This window comes from Stomoxys calcitrans, chromosome 1 (genome assembly GCF_963082655.1).
Source record: "Stomoxys calcitrans chromosome 1, idStoCalc2.1, whole genome shotgun sequence".
Taxonomy (NCBI): Eukaryota; Metazoa; Arthropoda; class Insecta; order Diptera; family Muscidae; genus Stomoxys; species Stomoxys calcitrans.
Genome location: NC_081552.1, coordinates 56,964,510 through 56,966,053, shown reverse-complemented (window position 1 = coordinate 56,966,053; position 1,544 = coordinate 56,964,510). Strand labels below are relative to the sequence as shown.

Below are 1,544 nucleotides of genomic sequence, written 5' to 3'. Positions count from 1 at the left end.
ACCCTCCCCTTTACCCTAATTTTCAGAAACGCCAGATCTAGGAGATGGGTGGTTCGATTTAGGCGAAATTTTGAGTACTCCCATATAGTACCCTAAAAATAAAAATTTTGTATCGCGGATGGGGTACCTGGGCCGCCCCACCCTAAAACCTACCAAACATATATTTAGACCAATCACGACAATATGGGACTCAAATGAAAGGTATTTGCGAGTAGAATACGAATCTGGTACCCATTTGTCGAACCAAGTACTAGGGGGACCACCCCAACCCCCAAAACACTCCTAAATTGTACTGGACATAAGGGGTGTCTTGATATTTGGTCGGCTCAAATCAGTATGTACGATATTTTTTTTTTTTATTTAATTTTTTTTTGTTAGATTTTTGATTTGTTTTAACGGTCTCATGTGAATTAATTTCATTGCATTGGAATGGAACGTCGATTACTTAGTTAGTAATCGCATAAGACATTGCACAGTAACTGCGTTATCGGTGGCAAGAAGAACCACACCGGGTTTTTGTTCTCGACGATGAAAGGCTTCCTAACCCTACTCATGTTCTGGGATCTTTCTTTCTTATTCACACGTCGAAGTAATAAAGTCACTACCTTCAATAAAAAGAAAAAAAAAAAAAAAAAAAGGATACATTGTGTAAGGTATACTTCGTTGAAGTCGAACATATTATATATACATTTATATAAACGGTAATTTGTTGGTGTATTTTTTTTTTGTTTCTTAAACAACTTTCCTAAAACTTCCATTTTATTCCCAGTGAACTGACTAAAGAAGTGATTGTATTTGGTTTAGAGGAATTATCTTGTTCCACGTGATTAGTGTCCCAGTTAAATATTTCCTTAGGACTGGGAACCTAATTTGAATCCCCTCCAATTTTCTGGAGAAAATTTTAAGTTGGTCCTTATTAAGAATATTTGGTAAGGATACTTCCAACAGACTTGTCAAGCCTATCTCTATATTGCTGTTTTCATTAGGAGCACGTGACTACCCATGGTATTTGGTTTAGCTGAGGTTCCATGATTTTTGGGACTCAAAACATCTTTCCATACCGATTGTTTTACGGCAAACATTTTTTATTGTTTGCTGGGATTTTTTTTTTTTTTTGATAGAACGAAGAAGAAATCCAAAGAGCAGAAAAAACAACACTCGAAAGAAGCCCACAACGGTTTATCGTGTCAACCATTGGCTTAAAATTTGTTTTGTTGAGAAAGAAGTACATTTATAGCTGTCTCGTTACGTCCATCGCACAAAAATAATAATGCTATTTGATCCAGCGAAAGCAGAATATATGGAATAAGTAGTAAAGGAATACGCAATTTTTGGGAGGAGTTAAATCTAGAGGTTTGTTCCTGAAATTTTTTTATAATATTAAAATTTCCGTCCTAATTTAGATAAAATAGTCATAAGATAATTCATAGTTTATAAATTAAGCCCAACAAGCAATCATCGAAAATCTTCAGCAATCTATGTAATCAAAAATTCAACTCCATCCAACGATTTGCAGAGGCCTCTTCAGATTCGACGGAAAATGG

The 1,544-nt window shown here is 35.2% G+C and overlaps 1 long non-coding RNA gene across 1 annotated transcript; it reads left to right on the top strand.

Annotated features, from left to right (window-relative positions):
* The first annotated feature begins 630 nt into the window (after positions 1 to 630).
* Positions 631 to 1,117, top strand: LOC131994012 (uncharacterized). The gene is made up of 3 exons (XR_009396372.1): positions 631 to 701; positions 770 to 929; positions 987 to 1,117. It is a non-coding gene; the product is annotated as an uncharacterized LOC131994012 (long non-coding RNA).
* The last annotated feature ends 427 nt before the right edge of the window (positions 1,118 to 1,544 follow it).